Raw genomic sequence first — 26,915 nt, 5'->3', positions numbered from 1 at the left:
GAAACATGGGACCAACACTTTACATGTTGTGTTTAGATTTTTGTTCATTATACATAGGGCAGCAACCAATCATAAAGTGACCAGTGTTCCATTATTAAAGTGACCATTGTTGCATGAATGTACATATGGCAACAGCCTCTAAGGTGCATGTTAGAGTACCCGTGTGGTATCAGGCTAGTGACAGTGACTAAGATCAGGGCAGGGTACTGGGCGGAGGCCAGTTAGTGGTGACTATTTATCAGTCTGATGGCCTTGAGATAGAAGCTGTTTTTCAGTCTCTCCGTCCTAGCTTTGATGCACCTGTACTGACCTCGTCTTCTGGATGATAGCGTGTTGAACAGGCCGTGAGTCGGGTGGCTGAGGTCCTGAGGTTCTTCCTGTGATGTCAGGTGCTGTAGATGTCCTGGGGGGCAGGCAGTGTGCCCCTGATGATGTGTTTGGCTGACCGCACCACCCTATGGAGAGCCAGACAGGATGCTCTCAATTATGCATCTCTAGAAGTTTGTGAGCATCTTAAGGGCCATGCCACATTTATTCAGCCTCCTGGGGTTGAAGAGGCACTGCTGCACCTTCTTCACCACACTTTCTGTGTGGGTGGACCATTTCAGATTGTCAGTGATGTGCACGCTGATGAACTTTGAAGCTTTTCACCTTCTCCACTGCAGCCCTGTCGATGTGGGTGGGGACGTGCTCCGTCTGCCGTCTCCTGAAGATCACGATCAAGCTCCTTCGTTTTGTTGACGTTGAAGGAGAGGTTATTTTCCTGGCGTTACTCCACCAGGGCCCTCACTTCCTCCTTGTAGGCTGTTTCGTCGTTGTGGAGGTGAGGGCCCCTGGCGGAATGGTGCCAGGAAGATAACCTCTCCCTTAACGTGTGTGCAAGCTTCCGTGTGTGTGTGTGCGAGAGAGTGTGCGGGTGTAGTACTGGCTGCATGTAATGGTACAAAGGCTGCTCTTCCGTGTTCCAGGGTTTTCAGCTTTTTATAGCCGATGCAAATGTTGTTATCGTTTGAAGCACCCCGTTCAGATTGAATTATGTTTTATTGAACTCTTAGTAGCCGCCACACAATAACCCAGAAGCCAGGTTACTGGATGAAGCTGTTACACAAAACACACTTACTGTTTGATTCGTTAATTTTTAAGGTCACGTTTAAGAAGTGTTAGCTTAACTTAGGGCGTTGTAATTTCATCCAAGTCATATTTAGTTGTGGTATTTATTTAGCTGGCAAGCATTTTTGGAGCGTGTTGAAAATATACAAAAACTTTTTTTTAAAGTTAGCTATCCCTTTGAGCACTAGGAGTAAGGCAGTGATCTACTAATATTCTAAGAAAGGGGGAGATGCTAAACCTATTAGCATTAGCCGTAACACCAGTGAGAATACTAACTATTTATTTTCAATAGACCGCGCAGTGCATTCTGGGTCGAGGAGAGCACTCCTTTAAGGAGTCAATTGGGCGCTAGCTCAACCACCCAACTTAAGCATGAGATGTTTACTATTAACTTGTTCTCCCTAATATTGTACACAGTGCCTTCTGAAACTATTCACACCCCTTGACTTTTTCCACATTTTGTTATGTTACTGACTGAATTTTAAATGGATTAAATTTACATTTAGCCTACACACCCCATAATGCCAAAATACACGATAATGTCCAAATGGAATTGTGTTTTTCAAAATATTTACAAATTAATTCAAAATGAAAAGCTTAAATGTCTTGAGTCAATGAGTCTTTAACCCCTTTGTTATGGCAGCCTAAATAAGTTGAGGAGTAAAAATGTGCCTAACAAATCACATAAAAGGTTGCATGGACTCACTATTTGTGCAATAATAGTGTTTAACATATTTTTTTAATGGCTACCTCACCTCTGTACCCCATACATACAGCAGACATTAGATATCCCTTTCAGCGTGGTGAAGTTATTAATTGCACTTTGGATGGTGCATCAATACACCAAGTCACTACAAAGACACAGGCATCCTTACTAACTCAGTTGCCGAAGAGGAAGGAAACTTCTCAGGGATTTCATCATGAGGCCAATGGTGACTTTAAAACATTTACAGAGTTTAATGGCTGTGATAGGAGAAAACAACTGAGGATGGATCAACAACATTGTAGTTACTCCACAATACTAACCTAATACTAACCTAATTGACAGAGTGAAAAGAAAGAATCCTGTACAGAATACAAATATTCCAAAACATGCATCCTGTTTGCAACAAGGCACTAAAGTAATGCCTAAAAAAAATGTGGCAAAGCAATTCACTTTTTGTCCTGAATACAAAGTGTTATGTTTGGGCCAAATCCAACACAACACATTACCATTACCAATGTCCATATTTTCAAACATAGTGGTGGCTGCATCATGTTATGGGTATGCATGTAATTGTTAAGGACTGAGGAGCTTCTCAGGATATAAAATAAACGAAATGGAGCTAAGCACAGGCAAAATTGTAGAGTAAATCCTGGTTCAGTCTGATTTCCACCAGACACTGTGAATTTAATTCAACTTTCAGCAGTACAATAACCTAAAACACAAGGCCAAATCTACACTGGAGTTGCTTACCAAGAAGACATTGAATGTTCTCGAGTGCCAAGTTACACTTTGTCATTATGGGGTATTGTGTGTAGATGGTTGAGAAAAAAAAATATTTGATCCATTTTGAATTCAGACTGTTACACAACAAAATGTGCAATAAGTCAAGGGGTATGAATACTTTCTGAAGGCATTTTAGCTTTGAAATCAACACAGTCGTGAAGAAGGTACGACAACCCCCCCCCCCCCACACACACACACATACACCCTAACACTTTCACAAACGCTGCTGCTACTCTGTTTATTATAAATCCTGATTGCCTCACTTTTACTCATACTGACATGTATATATCACATAAACTACCCCGTAACCCTGCACATAAACATGATTGGTCAAGAATCCTCATTTTCCAAGCGTTATGCATTTCTCCACCCTGTATAGTAAATATACATTACAGCCCTTAGGGTTTATTACAGTAGGTCAGTTTGGACATTAACAGATTAACAGGTGCCCCTATTGCTTGCTTTGCTCACTTATTCCTTCCTTAGTTTGTTGAAAGGCTTATGGAGCGAGCACCTCAAACTACGCAACAGTTTCTAATTTAGGACGAGCACCTCAAACTACGCAACAGTTTCTAATTTAGGGCGAGCACCTCAAACTACGCAACCGTTTCTAATTTAGGGCGAGCACCTCAAACTACGCAACGGTTTCTAATTTAGGGCGAGCAAAGGGAAGGTTTGTAAAGGGAAGGTTCCGTACCAAAATAGATTGTGCTGACTGTGCCATCTACATTGTTCTGTAAACTGTACAATCAACATTGTTGAACAAGGAGAGACACAACGTCTCACATCGTTATTGTCTTGGTCCTATTAATAGTTCATGCTCAGGCATTACAGGGAAGACATCCTCCTCCCTCATGTGGTACCCTTCCTGCAGGCTCATGCTGACATGACCCTCCAGCATGACAATGCCACCAGCCATACTGCTCGTTCTGTGCATGATTTCCTGCAAGACAGGAATGTCAGTGTTCTGCCAGGGCCAGCGAAGAGCCTGGATCTCAATCACATTGAGCACGTCTGGGACCTGTTGGATTGGAGGGTGGGGGATGGGGCCATTCCCCCCAGAAATGTCTAAATGGCTGCCCAAGGTAGCCCAACTGCCCAAGGTAGATCAACTTCCCAAGGTAGAGCAACTTCCCAAGGTAGGCCAACTGCCCAAGGTAGATCAACTGCCCAAGGTAGATCAACTGCCCAAGGTAGATCAACTGCCCAAGGTAGAGCAACTGCCCAAGGTAGGCCAACTGCCCAAGGTAGATCAACTGCCCAAGGTAGATCAACTTCCCAAGGTAGGCCAACTGCCCAAGGTAGATCAACTGCCCAAGGTAGATCAACTTCCCAAGGTAGATCAACTTCCCAAGGCAGGCCAACTGCCCAAGGTAGAGCAACTTCCCAAGGTAGGCCAACTGCCCAAGGTAGATCAACTGCCCAAGGTAGAGCAACTGCCCAAGGTAGGCCAACTGCCCAAGGTAGATCAACTGCCCAAGGTAGAGCAACTTCCCAAGGTAGGCCAACTGCCCAAGGTAGATCAACTGCCCAAGGTAGATCAACTTCCCAAGGTAGGCCAACTGCCCAAGGTAGATCAACTGCCCAAGGTAGATCAACTTCCCAAGGTAGATCAACTTCCCAAGGCAGGCCAACTGCCCAAGGTAGAGCAAGAGCAACTTCCCAAGGTAGGCCAACTGCCCAAGGTAGATCAACTGCCCAAGGTAGGCCAACTGCCCAAGGTAGATCAACTTCCCAAGGTAGGCCAACTGCCCAAGGTAGATCAACTTCCCAAGGTAGGCCAACTGCCCAAGGTAGGCCAACTGCCCAAGGTAGATCAACTTCCCAAGGTAGGCCAACTGCCCAAGGTAGATCAACTTCCCAAGGTAGAGCAACTTCCCAAGGTAGGCCAACTGCCCAAGGTAGGCCAACTGCCCAAGGTAGAGTAACTTCCCAAGGTAGAGTAACTTCCCAAGGTAGAGTAACTTCCCAAGGTAGAGTAACTTCCCAAGGTAGAGTAACTTCCCAAGGTAGGCCAACTGCCCAAGGTAGGCCAACTTCCCATGGTAGGCCAACTTTATTCCTGTGGCTCGCCCATTTTGTTGGTGAGGATATGGCAGGCATGACTCAGGTGGCTCTTGGACTCATAAATGATTCATGACTCATACTCTGACTCGACTCATGTCAATTGAATGACTCTGACTCAAGTCAAGTTTCATATCATTCCTATGACTGAATAGCCTCCATGCTAAGATTTCAAAATATCTGTTCAGCAGGTACATACTTTCTCGCAGGGAGACGCCAAGCACCAAGTTCATTAGCAATCATCTTACAATAACCTAGGTAATAAAATGAACATATAGCCACTTTGTAGGACATGTTTTTACCTTTTTAATGGGCCAAACTGTAGCCCTACTACCAATGATTCTTATTTCCAATGTCTATACAGCAAATGCTCTAACAAATATACAGCAACGACCACCAAAAATAAGCACACCAGAAACCTGAAAACACCATCCAGCCTGGAACTGAGTGAGTAATGTTTAGTCTGAAGCTAAACTCAGCAACAACAAACAATGTCCCTTTTTCAGGACCCTGTCTTTCAAAGATAATTCGTAAAAATCAAAATAACTTCACAGATCTTCATTGTAAAGGGTTTAAAACGGCTTCCCATGCTTGTTCAATGAACCACAAACAATTAATGAACATGCACCTGTGGAACGGTCGTTCAGACACTAACAGCTTATAGACCGTAGGCAATTAAGGTCACAGTTATGAAAACGTAGGACACTAAAGAGGCCTTTCTATTGACTCTGAAAAACACCAAAAGAAAGAGGCTCATGGTCCCTGCTCATCTGTGTGAATGTGCCTTAGGCATGCTGCAAGGAGGCATGAGGACTGCAGATGTGGCCAGGGCAATAAATTGCAATGTCCATACTGTGAGATGCCTAAGACAGCGCTACAGGGAGACAGGACGGACAGCTGATCGTCCTCATAGTGGCAGACCACGTGTAACAACACCTGCACAGGATCGGTACATCTGAACAACACACCTGCGGGACAGGTACAGGATGGCAACAACAACTGCCAGAGTTACACCAGAAATGAACAATCCCTCCATCAGTGCTCAGACTGTCCGAAATAGGCTGAGAGAGGCTGGACTGAGGGCTTGTAGGCCTGTTGTAAGGCAGGCCCTCACCAGACATCATCGGCAACAACGTCGCCAATGGGCACAAACCCACCGTCGCTGGACCAGACAGGACTGGCAAAAAATGCTATTCACTGACGAGTTGCGGTTTTGTCTCACCAGGGGTGATGGTCAGATTCACGTTTTTCGTCAAAGGAATGAGCATTACGCCGAGGCCTGTACTGTGGAGCGGGATCAATTTGGAGGTGCAGGGTCTGTCATGGTCTGGGGCGGTGTGTCACAGCATCATCGAACTGAGCTTGTTGTCATTGCAGGCAATCTCAACGCTGTGCGTTAAAGGGAAGACATCCTCCTCCCTCATGCGGTACCCTTCCTGCAGGCTCATCCTGACTTGACCCTCCAGCATGACAATGCCACCAGCCAAACTGCTCGTTCTGTGCATGATGTCCTGCAAGACAGGAATGTCAGTGTTCTGCCATGGCCAGCGAAGAACCCGAATCTCAATCCCATTGAGCACGTCTGGGACCTATTGGATCGGAGGGTGAGGGCTAGGTCCATTCCCCACAGAAATGTCCGGGAACTTGCAGGTGCCTTGGTGGAATTCTGGGGTAACATCCCACAGCAAGTCTGGTGCAGTCCATGAGGAGGAGATGCACTGCAGTACTTAATGCAGCTGGTGGCCACACCAGATACTGACTGATACTTTTGATTTTTGTTGAGTTTACTTTTAAAGCCAAGAAGAAAAATAAATTACAATGACATATTATACTTTATAAGGACTGAATGCTAAGTTAAGCCTACCAAGCTTGCTATTGGACAGAACAGATCCGGCTGCAACTTCAATTAGCACTGAGGTGTGAAGTGAGAGACGTCAAAGCCAGAGTGAGAGACATTGAGCCCAACTATGGCAGGAGAGTTTCACAGCCTCCCCCACCCAAATGCAGAGGCCTTTGAAGCCCCTTCCCTCTGTGTAGAGGTCATTACAATACAGTACCCCTTGGATTAATCTCTATTTTGAACTGATATGCAGCCAGGACACTTCAATTGTAAATGACCTCATTATGAAACAATATTGTTGCTTTGATCACATCAGAAGATATCCTCCTTGCAATCTCCAAAAACACAACAGACACAGGACAACTTTGTTTGGATGTCGTAAAGGACCCGTCGCCGAAACTGAAGAAATATAGCGAGCTAACGACTTCCTTTTCTACGTGGAAAAAAACAGTAGACAGAGACTTGCTAGCTACGTTAGCTAGCTAGCTGGGATTTTCTACTAGGAATCTGCCTCCTGAAAAAAGCTTCTCCCAAGTGGGTGTGACACCTTCTCCCATTGCCTGCTGCTCTGCTGCTTGGATTCCAACTGACGATCTGTTCACCGTCTGCCCTGGCCTGTCTCCCCCTGTCTGGTACAGGTACCCCAGCCACACTCCCACCTCTCCCCCGAGCTTTCGCTCGCCTCCAGCACATACACACTGTTGGGACGAGTGACTCTGAACTTACAATGGCTAGCCCGAAGTCGTTATATTTCTTTCTTGTGCTTTATGCTATTTGCCTCATGACTCCTACGTGTTGACTATGAACTTGCTTGTTTACCCGACCGTGGCACAGACTATGTTTGTTCCCCCATTCGGGACTCTGACTCTATTGGTTACACAGACTCTTGGCCTCCCATCCTATTCTAACCACCTCTCACTGGCTTTGTATTCATGTTACTTTATGAAATTGCTGTACAATATTATCTCGTTGCCATTTGATGCACATTTAAATGTCATAGAAAATCAACACTGCAGAGCTCTCCCTGTCCTCTGCCGTGCCCTGATTGTATTACTGCTGATACAAGCTCTAATCCAGCTCTAATCCAGATGTGTTGGTCATTACTGAGATGTGGTAAGAAAGACTGTTTTGAACACTGATGTTAACATTTCTGGTTATAATGTTTTTCGGCAAGACAGATCTTCCAAAGGTGGTGGAGTGGCAATCAAGGAACATCTTCAGTGCTCCGTTGTCTCCACCAAGTCTGTCCCCAAACAATTTGATTTGCTGGTTTTAAGCATTAAACAAATATATCGTTGTTGACTGTTGCTTGGTGTTATCGTCCTCCATCAGCACCGGCCTGTACCCTACCTGCCCTAAGCTCTCTGCTGGCCCCTTACACTAAGTCTGAATTTGTCCTGCAAAGTGACCTAAACTGGGACATGCTTAAACCACCTGACCAAGTCCTAAAGCAATGGGACTCCCTACATTTTTATCAGAGTATTACCAATCCCACAAGGTATGACTCCAAACACCCAGAAAAGGCTACTCTCCTTGATGTTATCCTGAAAAATAATCCTGATAGATATCAGTCTGGTGTTTTCTGTAGTGACATTAGTGATCACTGTTTTACAGCCTGTGTTCATAATGGCTGCTCAGTGAAACGACCTGTCCTGATTTGTCAAAGACGCTTGCTAAAATAACTTTAATGAGCAAGCCTTCCTTCATGACCTGGACTCTGTAAATTGTTATAGAATCAGCTTGATCCCCTCTGTCAAATATGCCTGGACCTTCTTTTTTGACATTTCCAGTGAAATTGATAACAAACACGCCCCCATAAAGAAAACGAGAATTAAAAACAGGTTCAGCCCCTGGTTCAACCGTGATCTGGCAAAGTTACTCCACCTCAAGAATTTCATTCGGCGAAAGGCTCGGCACACGCATACTCAGGCTGACTGGCTCTAGTTCAGGTAAAATAGAAATAAGTGCTCTCAGGCTATCCAGAAGGCCGAAGTTAGTTACTTTAAGGAGTTCTCTCTTTGTGGGTCTAACCCCAAGAAGTTTTGGAAAACGGTTGAAAAGCTGAAGAATAAACCCTCTTTTTCACACTTGCCCATGTTACTTAATGTTAATGATGTGGTTGTTACTGACAAGGAGCACATGCGGAAGTCTTCAATCATCACTTCATTAAGTCAGGATTTCTATTTGACTCAGCAATGCCTCCTTGCCCGTCCAACATTTCCTCACCCCCCACCCCTTCTCATGCGACTAGCCCTATTTTTCCCCTGCCCTGCTACAAAGTTTCTCCCTGCAAGCGGTCACTGAGTCTCAGGTGTTTGGAAGACAACCACGGTGCGTCCTTTATTTAAAGGGGGAGATCAAGCTGATCCTAACTGTTATTGGCCAATTTCTATTTTGCCCTGTTTATCAAAAGTGTTGGAAAAACTTGTCAATAATCAACTGACTGGTTTTCTTGATGTCTATAGTATTCTATCTGGTATACAATCTGGTTTCCTCTCAGGTTATGGATGTGTCACTGCAACCTTAAATGTCCTAAATTATATTACCATTGCCCTTGATTCTAAGCAATGTTGTGCTTCTATTTTTATTGACTTGGCCATAGCTTTTGATACGGTAGACCATTTCATTCTTGTGTGCCGGCTAAGGAGTATTAGTGTCTCTGAAGGGTCTTTGGCCTGGTTTTGCTAACCACCTCTCTCAAAGAGTGCAGTGTATAAAGTCAGAATATCTGCTGTCTCAGCCTCTGCCTGTCACCAAGGGAGTACACCAAGTCTCGATCCTAGGACCCACAATCTTCTCAATTTACCCCAACAACATAGCTCAGGCAGTAGGAAGATCTCTCATCCATTTATATGCAGATGATAGTCTTATACTCAGCTGGCCCCTCCCAGGATTTTGTGTTAAATGCTCAAAGCTTTCTTAGTGCCCAACAAGCTTTCTCTGCCCTTAACCTTGTTCTGAACACTTCCAAAAGAAAGCTCATGTGGTTTGGTAAGAAGAATGCCCCTCTCCACACAGGTGTGATTACTACCTCTGAGGGTTTAGAGCTCATACAAGTACTTGGGAGTGTGGCTGGAGGATACACTGTCCTTCTCTCAGCACATATCAAAGCTGCAAGCTAAGGTTAAATCAAATCAAATGTATTTATATAGCCCTTCTTACATCAGCTGATATATCTTATATCAGCTGATATAAGTGCTGTACAGAAACCCAGCCTAAAACCCCAAACAGCAAGCAACGCATGTGTAGAAGCACGGTGGCTAGGAAAAACTCCCTAGAAAGGCCAGAACCTAGGAAGAATCCTATAGAGGAACAGGGCTATGAGGGGTGGCCAGTCCTCTTCTGGCTGAGCCGGATGGAGATTATAACAGAACATGGCCAAGATGTTCAAATGTTCATAAATGACCAGCATGGTCAAATAATAGTAATCACAGTGAACAGGTCAGGTTTCCATAGCCGCAGGCAGAACAGTTGAAACTGGAGCAGCAGCACGGCCAGGTGGACTGGGGACAACAAGGAGTCATCATGCCAGGTAGTCCTGAGGCATGGTCCTAGGGTTCAGGTCCTCCGAGAGAGTGAAAGAAAGAGAGAATCAAAGAGAGCATACATAAATTCACACAGGACACCGGATAAGACAGGAGAAATACTACAGATATAACAGACTGACCCTAGCCCCCCCGACACATAAACTACTGCAGCATAAATACTGGAGGCTGAGACAGGAGGGGTCAGGAGACACTGTGGCCCCATCCGATCATATCCCCGGATAGGGCCAAACAGGCAGGATATAACCCCACCCACTTTGCCAAAGCACAGCCCCCACACCACCAGTTTAAATCTAGTTTCCTCTATTGTAATCGCTCCTCTTTCACCCCAGCTGCCAAACTAACCCTGATTCAGATGATATCCTACCCATTCTAGATTACGGATACATAATTTATAGATTGGCAGGTAAAGGTGCTCACGAGCGGCTAGATGTTCTTTACCATTCGGCCATCAGATTTGCCACCAATGCTCCTTGTAGGACACATCACTGCACTCTATACTCCTCTGTAAACTGGTCATCTCTGTATACTCATCTCTGTATACTGCTTATTTATAAAACCCTCTTAGGCCCCACTCCCCCCTATCTGAGATACCTACTGCAGCCTTCATCCTCCACATACAACACCCATTCTGTCACTTAAATTTTGTTTAAGGTCCCTAAAGCACACACATCCATGGATCGCTCCTCTTTTCAGTTCGCTGCAGCTCACGACTGGAAGAGCTGCAATAAACACTCAAACTGGACAGTTTTCTCTAAATTTTTTCATTACATCTTTTTTTATTTAACTAGGCAAGTCAGTTCAGAACAAATTCTTACTTAATTCAAATGACAGCCTAGGAACAGTAGGTTAACTGCCTTGTTCAGGGGTAGAATGAAAGATTTTTACCTTGTCAGCTCAGGGATTCGATTTAGCAACCTTTCGGTTACAGGCGCAATGCTCTAACCACTAGGCTACCTGCCTCCCAAAAATCACGGACACTTACTGACAGTTGTAGCTGCTTTGCGTGATATATTGTTGTCTTTACCTTCTTGCCCTTTGTGCTGTTGTCTGTGCCAAATAATGTTTGTACCATGTTTTGTGCTGCTATCATGTGATGCTTCTGCCATGTTGTGTTGCTACCATATAGTTGTCATGTTGTGTTGCTACCGTGCTGTGTTGTCATGTGTTGCTGTCATGCTATGTTGATGTCTTCAGTCTCTATTTGTGTAGTGTTGTGGTGTCTCTCTTGTCATGATGTGTGTTTTGTCCTACATATATATATTTTAATCCCAGCCCCGGTTCCCGCAGGAGGCCTTTAGCATTTTGGTAGGCCGTCATTGTAAACAATAATTTGTTCTTAACTGGCTTGCCTAGTTAAATAAAGATGAAATAAAACATTAAAATAGAAGAAATAAACATCATCTCAATGTGAAGGTTTACTGCAGGTCTTGAATGTACCATTTGACTGTGTGTTTTCTCTCTCTGCACAGGATATTGTTGAAGATGACTTCAACTGTCTCACCTGAGACCACCTTCACTACAGCCGTCTCAAATACCACGACCACCACCAAGTCCAAAGAACAAATACTCACCCAGAGTAAGTGGGAGAGGGTGTCACAGGAGGTTGGTGCCACCTTCATTGGGGAGGACAGGCTCATTATAATAGCTGGAGGGGAATCGGTGGAATGCTGTCAAATACATCAAACACATGGTTTGATGTCATTCCATTCGTTCAGTTCCATTATAATGAATGACGGAATTAACAACAGCTACCTTATTCCATCTTGCTGAGTCACTGAGAGGGTGTGTGTGTGTGTGTGTGTGTGTGTGTGTGTGTGTGTGTGTGTGTGTGTGTGTGTGTGTGTGTGTGTGTGTGTGTGTGTGTGTGTGTGTGTGTGTGTGTGTGTGTGTGTGTGTGTGTTACATGTGTACTGTGAGTGCGTGCGTGCGTGTGTGTGTGTGTGTGTGAGTGACATGTGTACTGTGAGTGTGTGAGTGTGTGTGTGTGTGTGTTACATGTGTACTGTGACTGCGTGCGTGTGTGTGTGTTACATGTGTAGTGTGAATGCGTGCGTGTGTGTGTGTGTGTGTGGTGTGTACTGTGAGTGCATGTGTACTGTGTGTGTGTGTGTGTGTGTGTGTGTGTGTGTGTGTGTGTGTGTGTGTGTGTGTGTGTGTGTGTGTGTGTGTGTGTGTGTGTGTGTGTGTGACACGTGCGTACTGTAAATTAATGTGTTTTTTTCCTCCACATCAGTTTATTTGGTGAGTTCAAATGAAAAAAAGATTCAGAATATTTTCTAAATTCCACCAAGTGGTTATCGTCAAAACACTTCCCCTATGGAACTTAAAATCAATTGGATAGTGTGGCCTAAGTTAAGATAAGCATGTGCTGATAAATAACATCCCAGTGCGTCACACCATCTAATCATGACGTACTGTAAGGGACGGGCAACAACTGATACTTAACCTTTTCACTAAAGGATACATCTACAATCCCTCCTAAATATGCTACCTATCAACAATGAGAGGCTCAACACAGTATGCAAGATGGCTGACGAAGGAATGTTGATGACATTATACTAAATTACCATTCACTCTCACGAATAAATAACATGTTACCGCTCTGCTCATTTCCTCCAGGTTCAGGGGCTATGATTGCTGTCATCGTAATTGGTATAATTATCCTCCTAACTATACTGCTTGTCATCCTGAAGACATACAACAGGTCAGGCTGCATTTCATATAAATAGGCCTCCATGACATTGACATTGTCAGGGTGTTTTCACACTTAGTTCCTTTCAGCCAATTTTTGTGCACTCCGTGTGGTTCACTTAATTGCTTGTTCCGGGTGAACATTCCAAAGGAACTCAGACTCCTCAAAAAAAAAAAAAAAATTAAGTGAACCGAACTGAAACCATCTCTGGAGTTGGTCTGAGTTCAGTTTGCTTGAATTTCACGATCCGGGTCCCTTTTTTAGGGCAATGTGAACACAAAGCTCCCCAGGTTTGCTTGTCATTATTCCCGCCCCACACACTAGATTACTGCAACACTGTTTCCCCTGCCATAACCCCTCACACTAGACTACTGCCATAACCCCTCACACTAGACTACTGCCATAACCCCTCACACTAGATTACTGCAACACTGTTTCCCCTGCCATAACCCCTCACACTAGACTACTGCAACACTGTTTCCCCTGCCATAACCCCTCACACTAGACTACTGCCATAACCCCTCACACTAGATTACTGCCATAACCCCTCACACTAGATTACTGCCATAACCCCTCACACTAGATTACTGCCATAACACCTCACACTAGACTACTGCCATAACCCCTCACACTAGATTACTGCCATAACCCCTCACACTAGATTACTGCCACTGCTTCCCCTAAACCCCTCACACTAGATTACTGCCATAACCCCTCACACTAGATTACTGCCATAACCCCTCACACTAGATTACTGCAACACTGTTTACTGCCATAACCCCTCACTAGATTACTGCAACAGACTACTGCCATAACCCTCACACTAGATTACTGCCATAACCCCTCACACTAGATTACTGCCATAACCCCTCACACTAGATTACTGCCATAACACCTCACACTAGACTACTGCCATAACCCCTCACACTAGATTACTGCCATAACCCCTCACACTAGATTACTGCAACACTGTTTCCCCTGCCATAACCCCTCACACTAGATTACTGCCATAACCCCTCACACTAGATTACTGCCATAACACCTCACACTAGATTACTGCCATAACCCCTCACACTAGACTACTGCCATAACCCCTCACACTAGACTACTGCCATAACCCCTCACACTAGACTACTGCCATAACCCCTCACACTAGATTACTGCAACACTGTTTCCCCTGCCATAACCCCTCACACTAGATTACTGCAACAATGTTTCCCCTGCCATAACCCCTCACACTAGATTACTGCAACACTGTTTCCCCTGCCATAACCCCTCACACTAGACTACTGCCATAACCCCTCACACTAGACTACTGCCATAACCCCTCACACTAGACTACTGCCATAACCCCTCACACTAGATTACTGCAACACTGTTTCCCCTGCCATAACCCCTCACACTAGATTACTGCAACACTGTTTCCCCTGCCATAACCCCTCACACTAGATTACTGCAACACTGTTTCCCCTGCCATAACCCCTCACACTAGACTACTGCAACACTGTTTCCCCTGCCATAACCCCTCACACTAGACTACTGCCATAACCCCACACACTAGATTACTGCAACACCGTTTCCCCTGACATAACCCTCACACTAGATTACTGCCATAACCCCTCACACTAGACTATTTCCATAACCCCTCACACTAGATTACTGCAACACTGTTTCCCCTGCCATAACCCCTCACACTAGACTACTGCAACACTGTTTCCCCTGCCATAACCCCACACACTAGATTACTGCCATAACCCCTCACACTAGATTACTGCAACACTGTTTCCCCTGCCATAACCCCACACACTAGATTACTGCAACACTGTTTCTCCTGCCATAACCCCTCACACTAGACTACTGCAACACTGTTTCCCCTGCCATAACCCCTCACACTAGACTACTGCAACACTGTTTCCCCTGCCATAACCCCTCACACTAGACTACTGCAACACTGTTTCCCCTGCCATAACCCCACACACTAGACTACTACAACACTGTTTCCCCTGCCATAACCCCACACACTAGACTACTACAACACTGTTTCCCCTGCCATAACCCCACACACTAGACTACTGCAACACTGTTTCCCCTGCCATAACCCCACACACTAGATTACTGCAACACTGTTTCCCCTGCCATAACCCCACACACTAGATTACTGCAACACTGTTTCCCCTGCCATAACCCCACACACTAGACTACTGCAACACTGTTACTGCAACACCCTGCCATAACCCCTCACACTAGACTACTGCAACACTGTTTCCCCTGCCATAACCCCACACACTAGATTACTGCAACACTGTTTCCCCTGCCATAACCCCTCACACTAGACTACTGCAACACTGTTTCCCCTGCCATAACCCCACACACTAGATTACTGCAACACTGTTTCCCCTGCCATAACCCCTCACACTAGACTACTGCAACACTGTTTCCCCTGCCATAACCCCTCACACTAGACTACTGCAACACTGTTTCCCCTGCCATAACCCCTCACACTAGACTACTGCCATAACCCATCACACTAGACTACTGCAACACTGTTTCCCCTGTCATAACCCCACACACTAGATTACTGCAACACTGTTTCCCCTGCCATAACCCCTCACACTAGACTACTGCAACACTGTTTCCCCTGCCATAACCCCACACACTAGATTACTGCAACACTGTTTCCCCTGCCATAACCCCACACACTAGATTACTGCAACACTGTTTCCCCTGCCATAACCCCTCACACTAGATTACTGCAACACTGTTTCCCTGCCATAACCCCTCACACTAGACTACTGCAACACTGTTTCCCCTGCCATAACCCCTCACACTAGACTACTGCAACACTGTTTCCCCTGCCATAACCCCACACACTAGATTACTGCAACACTGTTTCCCCTGCCATAACCCCACACACTAGATTACTGCAACACTGTTTCCCCTGCCATAACCCCACACACTAGATTACTGCAACACTGTTTCCCTGCCATAACCCCACACACTAGACTACTGCAACACTGTTTCCCCTGCCATAACCCCACACACCAGATTTCTGCAACACTGTTTCCCCTGCCATAACCCCTCACACTAGACTACTGCCATAACCCCTCACACTAGACTACTGCCATAACCCCTCACACTAGACTACTGCAACACTGTTTCCCCTGCCATAACCCCTCACACTAGACTACTGCCATAACCCCTCACACTAGACTACTGCCATAACCCCTCACATTAGACTACTGCAACACTGTTTCCCCTGCCATAACCCCTTCACATTAGATTACTGCAACACTGTTTCCCCTGCCATAACCCCTCACACTAGATTACTGCAACACTGTTTCCCCTGCCATAACCCCTCACACTAGACTACTGCAACACTGTTTCCCCTGCCATAACCCCTCACACTAGATTATTGCAACACTGTTTCCCCTGCCATAACCCCACACACTAGATTACTGCAACACTGTTTCCCCTGACATAACCCCACACACTAGATTACTGCAACACTGTTTCCCCTGCCATAACCCCTCACACTAGACTACTGCCATAACCCCTCACACTAGACTACTGCAACACTGTTTCCCCTGCCATAACCCCTCACACTAGACTACTGCAACACTGTTTCCCCTGCCATAACCCCTCACACTAGACTACTGCCATAACCCCTCACACTAGATTACTACCATAACCCCTCACACTAGACTACTGTCATAACCCCTCACACTAGATTACTGCCATAACCCCTCACACTAGACTACTGCCATAACCCTCACACTAGACTACTGCAACACTGTTTCCCCTGCCATAACCCCTCACACTAGACTACTGCAACACTGTTTCCCCTGCCATAACCCCTCACACTAGATTATTGCAACACTGTTTCCCCTGCCATAACCCCTCACACTAGACTACTGCCATAACCCCTCACACTAGATTACTGCCATAACCCCTCACACTAGACTACTGCCATAACCCCTCACACTAGATTACTGCCATAACCCCTCACACTAGACTACTGCCATAACCCCTCACACTAGATTACTGCCATAACCCCTCACACTAGACTACTGCCATAACCCCTCACACTAGACTACTGCAACACTGTTTCCCCTGCCATAACCCCTCACACTAGGCTACTGCAACACTGTTTCCCCTGCCATAACCCCTCACACTAGACTACTGCCATAACCCCTCACACTAGATTACTGCCATAACCCCTCACACTAGACTACTGCCATAACCCCTCACACTAGATTACTGCCATAACCCCTCACACTAGACTACTGCCATAACCCCTCACACTAGATTACTGCCATAACCCCTCACACTAGACTACTGCCATAACCCCTCACACTAGATTACTGCCATAACCCCTCACACTAGACTACTGCCATAACCCCTCACACTAGATTACTGTTTCCCCTGCCATAACCCCTCACACTAGAATACTGCCATAACCCCTCACACTAGACTACTGTTTCCCCTGCCATAACCCCTCACACTAGACTACTGTTTCACCCTGCCATAACCCCTCACACTAGACTACTGTTTCACACCTGCCATAACCCCTCACACTAGACTACTGTTTCCCCTGCCATAACCCCTCACACTAGACTACTGTTTCCCCTGCCATAACCCCTCACACTAGACTACTGCAACACTGTTTCCCCTGCCATAACCCCTCACACTAGAATACTGCCATAACCCCTCACACTAGACTACTGTTTCCCCTGCCATAACCCCTCACACTAGACTACTGTTTCCCCTGCCATAACCCCTCACACTAGACTACTGTTTCCCCTGCCATAACCCCTCACACTAGACTACTGCAACACTGTTTCCCCTGCCATAACCCCTCACACTAGACTACTGCAACACTGTTTCCCCTGCCATAACCCCTCACACTAGAATACTGCCATAACCCCTCACACTAGACTACTGTTTCCCCTGCCATAACCCCTCACACTAGACTACTGCAACACTGTTTCCCCTGCCATAACCCCTCACACTAGACTACTGCAACACCGTTTCCCCTGCCATAACCCCTCACACTAGATTACTGCAACACTGTTTCCCCTGCCATAACCCCTCACACTAGATTACTGCAACACTGTTTCCCCTGCCATAACCCCTCACACTGGTGATGTTGATGCTTCTGAACATTTCATGGGTCTCAGAAAATATCTGTGCTATAACAGATAAAATGTTAGCACATTTACTATTGAATTGTATATATTGTCCTAATCCAGATGGTATTGACTGTATATGTTGTACTAATCCAGATTATATATTGTCCTAATCCAGATGGCATTGATTTTATATGTTGTTCTAATCCAGATGGTATTGACTGTATATGTTGTCCTAATCCAGATGGTATTGATTTTATATGTTGTTCTAATCCACATGGTATTGACTGTATATGTTGTCCTAATCCAGATGGTATTGACTGTATATGTTGTTCTAATCCAGATGGTATTGACTGTATATGTTGTCCTAATGTAGATGGTATTGACTGTATATGTTGTTCTAATCCAGATGGTATTGACTGTATATGTTGTTCTAATCCAGATGGTATTGACTGTATATGTTGTCCTAATCCAGATGGTATTGACTGTATATGTTGTTCTAATCCAGATGGTATTGACTGTATATGTTGTTCTAATCCAGATGGTATTGACTGTATATGTTGTCCTAATCCAGATGGTATTGATTGTATATGTTGTCCTAATCCAGATGGTATTGACTGTATATGTTGTCCTAATCTAGATGGTATCGATTGTATATGTTGTTCTAATCCAGATGGTATCGATTGTATATGTTGTCCTAATGAAGATGTCGCTGACTTTTCCTGATTATTCATTAGAAATTAACTAACATTTAAAAACACAATTTATAACTACAGTATGTGGGCCTAGAGTTTTTCCTGGTTAGGTGACAAGGTCAGGGAAATCTCCGGGTCCTAAAGTTGACTTTTAGAATAGAATCATTTAGGACAATTATTTTTAAGGCGTTTGGATAAAAAAATGTTTTTAACATATTCAAACGTCTTTCCCTTTCATCAGGCGGACACATGCTTCCAGAGTGCTGGGTAGGGGCTCCAAAGGACCACCTCGTCAGAAGATGTCTTCCTCTACAGTGCAGACCAGCATACCCTTGGGAAACCTAGGAGCCAGCTATCTGTCTGGCAGCTTTGCTCTGTCAGAAAATGGATTCCGGCTACCCCGAGTGGAACTAAGTAGCCTGGACCAAAACAACTTGGAGCAGCAGAGTACGGGGAGCAATTCGACAGTGGTCACCATGCATGATACTCCATCACTGGGAAATACATAGCAGGCCTCTAATTTATTGGACAGGTAACAATGTCAGCATATCATGCTTGAAAACAAATTATGAACAAAGTGGTGCCGTAGGGAGGCAATGGACATCTGTGGACACTCCTGTGGACATAAACGACTGCTTTCTTGACTATAGTGTTCAGAACATGGAAGCAATTATCCTGCTGTCTGTGCGTTTATAGCTGTGCTTCCAACAACCATGAGGATAAGCGTTGGAGGAGACATGTCTAGTTATTCTATGTGTGTAAAGTTCTACAGGAGGGAGTTGTTGACAGGGGTTTTGAATTGATTCACATTACTCTGATCACCATGCAGGCGAAAATCATCAGAATGTTTCTGGGAAATGGCAATAATGGTTTGAACCCAGTGGAGCTCTAGATAGCAGAAAATGATGAAAATAGGAAGTCCTAACTAGTTTGCACTTTACACCTATCCTGTCCTGTGATTGTTTGCTTTGTTGTTCTTTCATTGAAATGAATACTGAAAATAAATGTTGATATTTCTAAAAGTGTTTGCGTGTTTCAGCTTGAACATGATTAAATCTGCATTTCACTCTTTAGCGGACAGTTGTATAGAACAACTAGGTGAGTTGGTGACATATTTCACTTCATATTCACTTTTTATGTCACTGCCTAAATTTGTTAGAAAATGAACTGATTCACTTGGATGTAGTAAATCTATATCCGACAATAGCGAAATGTCTGGAGCCTCTGTCAAGCCTGAGAACAACATCAGTTTTGATGAAAAGATCGATGACAAGATCAATCAATCAAACGTATTTAAAAAGCCCTTTTCACATCAGCTGATGCCACAAAGGGCAATACAGAAACCCAGCCTAAAACCCCAGACAGCAAGCAAAGATAACACTTGCATAATGATAAGATGCACACATTAAACAATAGAAAAGTAGACAGTATGTATTTACTTTAAACGGCACATGTCAACAGGAGTTATATTTTTTCCTGGATGACTGGCAAATGAAAGATTTGGCGCCCTCATCTGATGGAAAGTAGACATTGGCGCAATTTTGAGTCTGCAATTGAGCTTAATGAGCTGCAATTGCAATGCATTTGGGCGTAGTTTACGATGTTATATTAAATTTATTAAGACCATCACACTTGAACACAATAGATATTTTGGTTGTATGCTCTATGAAGCCGCAGTTAGCTTCTGAAATTAACTATCAGATATAATTTCTAGCTTTGAAGGAGTATCCAGCCAACGTTGCAGAACTGTTTATCATACTGTAGATGACTTGAATGCTACTCAGTACTTTTGTTTATGGTGTCCGTAGGTAAAGTAGCTAGCTAGCATGTCTGGTAGACTACCGTATTGCGCTCTATCAATCCTCAAATATTTTATGTCTCACAAAGAAGCCGAGCAGTCTGGATTTAATCATTAATTTAGCTAGCAAATTAAAGTCAAAATGTATTCACTTTAAATAAATTAACACTAGCTTTCAAGCAAGTTATAATACTTTGAATATATTTACATGATTGTTCAACTCGCACATTTGTAACAGTTCAACAGACCTAAGGTAAGGCATGCTAGTCTTATCATGTGGAGACACATGTCTAACACCTATTTTTACATTTTACACCACCAGCAGTGTTGTCTGTCCAATACGAGTACCCATTTCAACTGAAATTGTGTTTGTCATAGACTTCTGTGACTTTGAATCATATTTAGGCTAGTTAAGAAAGATGGTCGACAGACAGGTTATTGACAGACAGGTACTATGCCTCCTGCTGATACAGTAGCTGTGCTGTGGGGCTGCACCAACTCATATCCGAAGAGAAGCACAGAGGGGATTGAACATGTTGAAAGGGAGATTAAGTTTCATCAGTTCCTGGCTGAGGTTAAGTTCCTGTTTTTAAACATTAAGGTACACTTACACCTGTATTTGGAGAGAGACTAAAACAGTTTCATTTATTATTCTACAGTGCATTCGGAAAGTGTTCAGACCCCTTGACTTTTTCCACATTTTGTTACATTACAGCCTTGTTCTAAAATGGATGAAATAGTTTTTTCCCCCTCATCAGTCTACACACGATACCCCATAATGACAAAGCAAAAACAAATTTACAGGAATTTTTGATCATGTATAAAATTAAAATTAAAAGCTAATATCACATTTACATAAGTATTCAGTCGCTTTACTCAGTACTTTGTTGAAGTACCTTTGGCAGCAATTACAGCCTCAAGTCTTATTGGGTATGAGCTACAAGCTTGGCACACCTGTATTTTGGGAGTTTCTCGTATTCTTCTCTGCAGATCCTCTCAAGCTCTGTCAGGTTGGATGGGGAGCGTTGCTGTACAGCTATTTTCAGGTCTCTGCAGAGATGTTCGATCGGGTTCAAGTCCGGGCTCTGGCTGGGCCACCCAAGGACAGAGACTTGTCCCGAAGCCACTCCTGCGTTGTCTTGACTGGGTGCTTAGGGTCGTTGTCTTGTTGAAAGGTGAACCTTCGCCCCAGTCTGAGGTCTTGAGCACTCCTTCATCAAGGATCTTTGCTCCATTCATCTTTCCCCGGATCCTGGCTAGTCACTCAGTCCCTGCGGCTGAAAAACACATCCCCACAGCATTATGCTGCCACCATCATGCTTCACCGTAGGGATTGTACCAGGTTTCCTCCAGACGTGATGCTTGGCATTCAGGTCAAAGAGTTCAATGTTGGTTTCATCAGACCAGAGAATCTTGTTTTTCATGGTCTAAGAATCCTTTAGGTGCCTTTTGGCAAACCCCAAGCGGGCTGTCATGTGCTTCCGTCTGGCCACTCTACCATAAAGGCCTAATTGGTGGAGTGCTGCAAAGATGGTTGTCCTTCTGGAAGGTTCTCCCATCTCCACAGAGGTACTCTGGAGCTCTGTCAGAGTGACCATCGGGTTCTTTGTCACCTCCCCGATTGCTCAGTTTGGCCGGGTAGCCAGCTCTAGGAAGAGTCTTGGTGGTTCCAAACTTCTTCCATTTAAGAATTTAGAAGGCCACTGTGTTCTTGGGGACGTTCAATGCTGCAGAAAGTGTTTGGTACCCTTCCCTAGATCTGTGCCTCGACACAATCCTGTCTCAGACCTCTACGGACAATTCCTTCGACGTCATGGCTTGGTTTCTGCTCTGACATGCACTGTCAACTGTGGGACCGTATATAGACAGGTGTGTGCCTTTCCAAATCATCTCCAATCAATTCAATTTAGCACGGGTGGTCTCCCATCAAGTTGTAGAAACATCTCAAGGATGATCAATGGAAACAGGATGCACCTGAACTAAAGTCTCATAGCAAAGGGTCTGAATACTTATTTAAATAAAGTATTTCTGTTTATTTATTTTGTATACATTTGCCAAAATGTCTAAAACCCTGTTTTTGCTATATCATTATAGGGTCAATTATTTTATTTAATCAATTTTAGAATAAGGCAGGTAACAAAATGTGGAAAAAGGACCGGGTCTGAATACTGTCCGAATGCAGTGTATGTACTTGTTAATTGAAGACCTCACTTTCCATGCTTATCCTGTTCTTTGTAGAGCAGATGTAGCCTATAACAACATGTCCCTTTGGATTTGCTGTACCTGATTGCATTCCTACTGCATCAGAGTGGCTCCTTGGTGTACTACTTCACTCTGGCCACCACAGATGAGCTACATCTTTAACTGATATGACAAATTGACCTACAGTATGACTGTTTTACACATCTACTGCTCATAATGTCATCCTCTAGGTTTCTTTTATCTCAAAATCACATGATTGACAGCTTTGGCATCATTAAATTGAAGACTGTTATTTTATCAAATCAATTCTCTGTCATTATTATTACGTGATTAAACTAATCATGTAAATGTAATTATCGAGGAAGTCGGGGCACCAAGGACAATCTTCAGATTACAAATGTATAATTTTTCTAATATTACTTTTCACATATTTTAAAATCTGATCAATTAGTCTTCTAATTAATGAATTGTTCTTTACCTCATGTTAGTCTCATTCCAAACGTCATAAGTTGTTGGTTATCTGCACGAACCCAGCCTTCACTATGAATCATCCATACATCAATTGTCTTAATCATTTATTTACTAACTAACTAAATAATTACAGAAATGCATAACAAACAAACAGTAGATATGGTTACCTGGAAATGATAGGGGATGTTCCCTAGTGGGCTAAACCGGTATGGCGGCTTGGTAGACAAAGGGACTGAGAAGGGCGCAAAAGGCAGAACACACTACACAGTTGATAATTATATTGATAGAAATACTAATCCTTTGCCACATGAACGCTCACTAATTCGGGAATAATTGCAATCGATATATATATTTACGCTCAGTGTGTCGTCATGATCTCTGTTGGAATCGTCCTTCTGTTGGAAAGTTCATCTGAACTTCTCTTTGCGTCCCTGGAGGCTTTCGCGGTTAGAATGGATACTTCAGAGTCCCATTCAGAAATGTTCTTATAGATTAGATGTTTCGGCGGTTGTCGATCTTCACATTTCAGGTTGACAAAACTTCTAGCTGCAGACTAGTAATTAGTATCGAAGATTTTCTCTTATTCTGTCGGAATCGATAGTCTCAAAGTTTCAACGACCATTACAACCTTAGCTTATACTGTGGTTTTTTATGGTCTCTACTCCAATCTTCACCCCCTCTGTGATCGAGGTACGCATGGTCTGAAGGGAATTCCTTCAGGTGGGGGTTATATTCGTAACTGTGGAAAAGGGCTGTCCCGTAACGCCAGATCAATGTTTGTGCTCATGGGGCGGGCCTATGACTTAGTTAAACTTTAAAGGGAATTGGATTCTCTTTCATTAAACAGTTTAAAATCACATTACATAATTTCACAAATAGTGTTCTAGCTCTGCTGTAATGGTTCAGTGTTCATCTCTCCTCCTCCTCCCCTCATACAGATCTGTCTCTGGTTGTGCCTGTGACCAACTCCCTCTCCTTCCTGTTCACCCTGCTCACTGGGAAGCGGGGAGGAGGTGCAGGGAAATGTTGTTATAATGTCACCACTTTCCAAACATTATGACACAACATTGTTGTTGCTCTCTGGGCAGTTTGGTTAGCTTTAGTACACATTGCATTGAGAATGATTGGTTATTCGGTATGGGCATACAATGCTGGCCTGTGGTTGTTTTGGTCATCATATTTTTCACATGCCGTGTGTGTGTTTTGTTTGTTGATGCAGGAGTTGTTGGAGGAATGGTTCTCACCATGGTAGGCATCACTCTCTGCATAGTGAGCCCCATCACTGAGCCTGAAAGCACAGGACAGCAGAATGGTACACAGCTCTCACCATACAAATAGAAACAGTATATGTAGCAGCACTCCTATTGCATCTATCTCTGTGTGTCTTGCGCGACGACAACAACAAAAATAAACAACAACAAAAAGGTCTGGACACATTTTAACAGGTTTTATCTCCTACAACCTAGTTCAAGGTATTGTTTCTAGTCTAAGGTACTTTCCATAGGCTTAGTTATATCATCAATAGATGTGGCTTCATACCACATAACATACAGTGCCTTGCGAAAGTATTCGGCCCCCTTGAACTTTGCGACCTTTTGCCACATTTCAGGCTTCAAAACATAAAGATATGAAACTGTATTTTTTTGTGAAGAATCAACAACAAGTGGGACACAATCATGAAGTGGAACGACATTTATTGGATATTTCAAACTTTTTTACCAAATCAAAAACTGAAAAATTGGACGTGCAAAATTATTCAGCCCCCTTAAGTTAATACTTTGTAGCGCCACCGTTTGCTGCGATTACAGCTGTAAGTCGCTTGGGGTATGTCTCTATCAGTTTTGCACATTGAGAGACTGAAAATGTTTCCCATTCCTCCTTGCAAAACAGCTCGAGCTCAGTGAGGTTGGATGGAGAGCATTTGTGAACAGCAGTTTTCAGTTCTTTCCACAGATTCTCGATTGGATTCAGGTCTGGACTTTGACTTGGCCATTCTAACACCTGGATATGTTTATTTTTGAACCATTCCATTGTAGATTTTGCTTTATGTTTTGGATCATTGTCTTGTTGGAAGACACATCTCCGTCCCAGTCTCAGGTCTTTTGCAGACTCCATCAGGTTTTCTTCCAGAATGGTCCTGTATTTGGCTCCATCCATCTTCCCATCAATTTTAACCATCTTCCCTGTCCCTGCTGAAGAAAAGCAGGCCCAAACCATGATGCTGCCACCACCATTTGACAGTGGGGATGGTGTGTTCAGGGTGATGAGCTGTGTTGCTTTTTCGCCAAAGTTCAATTTTGGTTTAATCTGACCAGAGCACCTTCTTCCACATGTTTGGTGTGTCTCCCAGGTGGCTTGTGGCAAACTTTAAACGACACTTTTTATGGATATCTTTAAGAAATGGCTTTCTTCTTGCCACTCTTCCATAAAGGCCAGATTTGTGTAATATACGACTGATTGTTGTCCTATGGACAGAGTCTCCCACCTCAGCTGTAGATCTCTGCAGTTCATCCAGAGTGATCATGGGCCTCTTGGCTGCATCTCTGATCAGTCTTCTCCTTGTATGAGCTGAAAGTTTAGAGGGATGGCCAGGTCTTGGTAGATTTGCAGTGGTCTGATACTCCTTCCATTTCAATATTATCGCTTGCACAGTGCTCCTTGGGATGTTTAAAGCTTGGGAAATCTTTTTGTATCCAAATCCGGCTTTAAACTTCTTCACAACAGTATCTCGGACCTGCCTGGTGTGTTCCTTGTTCTTCATGATGCTCTCTGCGCTTTTAACGGACCTCTGAGACTATCACAGTGCAGGTGCATTTATACTGAGACTTGATTACACACAGGTGGATTGTATTTATCATCATTAGTCATTTAGGTCAACATTGGATCATTCAGAGATCCTCACTGAACTTCTGGAGAGAGTTTGCTGCACTGAAAGTAAAGGGGCTGAATAATTTTGCACGCCCAATTTTTCAGTTTTTGATTTGTTAAAAAAGTTTGAAATATCCAATAAATGTCGTTCCACTTCATGATTGTGTCCCACTTGTTGTTGATTCTTCACAAAAAAATACAGTTTTATATCTTTATGTTTGAAGCCTGAAATGTGGCAAAAGGTCGCAAAGTTCAAGGGGGCCGAATACTTTCGCAAGGCACTGTACTTCTTCAACTACAGTAGTGTTTAGGTTGTCCATAGGGTCCAAAACATTTCACAACATTTTGTAACGGAGAATGAAAACAAACTCTTCTTGTTAGACTGTTCGGGTAGTAGGCTCCCTCCCCCGTTTCAAAAGGTTTTATTCCTGCTGTAGATCCAACCCTGACCTCTGCCACAACCCTGACCTCTGCCACAACCCTGACCTCTGCCACAACCCTGACCTCTGCCACAACCCTGACCTCTGCCACAACCCTGACCTCTGCCCCAACCCTGACCTCTGCCACAACCCTGACCTCTGCCACAACCCTGACCTCTGCCCTGACCTCTGCCACAACCCTGACCTCTGCCCCCTGCCCCAACCCTGACCTCTGCCACAACCCTGACCTCTGCCACAACCCTGACCTCTGCCACAACCCTGACCTCTGCCCCCTGCCCCAACCCTGACCTCTGCCCCCTGCCCCAACCCTGACCTCTGCCACAACCCTGACCTCTGCCACAACCCTGACCTCTGCCACAACCCTGACCTCTGCCACAACCCTGACCTCTGCCCCCTGCCCCAACCCTGACCTCTGCCACAACCCTGACCTCTGCCACAACCCTGACCTCTGCCAACCAGGCAGTAGGGATTGGACATTGTGTGAATGAGTATGTAAATTAACTTAGCGGGAACTCAGCATGCACAGTGCTGTGGCTAATCCCATACCTTATAACTACTGTGAGTTCAATTAG

At 44.3% G+C, this 26,915-nt stretch overlaps 1 long non-coding RNA gene across 1 annotated transcript; it reads left to right on the top strand.

Annotated features, from left to right (window-relative positions):
• Window positions 1-20,682: 20,682 nt before the first annotated feature.
• On the top strand, window positions 20,683-26,466 carry LOC127913561 (uncharacterized). Its single transcript, XR_008086039.1, has 3 exons — window positions 20,683-20,963; window positions 24,255-24,347; window positions 26,341-26,466. It is a non-coding gene; the product is annotated as an uncharacterized LOC127913561 (long non-coding RNA).
• Window positions 26,467-26,915: the final 449 nt, after the last annotated feature.

This window comes from Oncorhynchus keta, chromosome 29 (genome assembly GCF_023373465.1).
Source record: "Oncorhynchus keta strain PuntledgeMale-10-30-2019 chromosome 29, Oket_V2, whole genome shotgun sequence".
NCBI classification, from domain to species: domain Eukaryota; kingdom Metazoa; phylum Chordata; class Actinopteri; order Salmoniformes; family Salmonidae; genus Oncorhynchus; species Oncorhynchus keta.
This window is presented reverse-complemented; position numbering and strand designations above follow the sequence as displayed.